Source organism: Brassica oleracea, chromosome C1, assembly GCF_000695525.1.
Source record: "Brassica oleracea var. oleracea cultivar TO1000 chromosome C1, BOL, whole genome shotgun sequence".
NCBI classification, from domain to species: Eukaryota; Viridiplantae; Streptophyta; class Magnoliopsida; order Brassicales; family Brassicaceae; genus Brassica; species Brassica oleracea.
In genome coordinates, this window is record NC_027748.1 from 36,983,856 (window position 1) to 36,984,068 (window position 213).

Consider the following 213-nt stretch of genomic DNA (forward strand, 5'->3'; position numbering starts at 1 on the left):
TGGATTTTATATATGTATTTTGTTTCATGTTTGACGACACTCATTGGTTATTATTGTATAAACTCATCTTGTATATTGCAGAGTGAAAGTGTCAATGGGACGAACGCGGGAAGGAAGAGCTTGGCGGAGGATAAAGGTTCAGATGTGCCCGCAGATGTGCCCGCAGCTGTGCCCGCAGATGTGCCCGCAGCTGTGCCCGCAGATGCTAGTTCC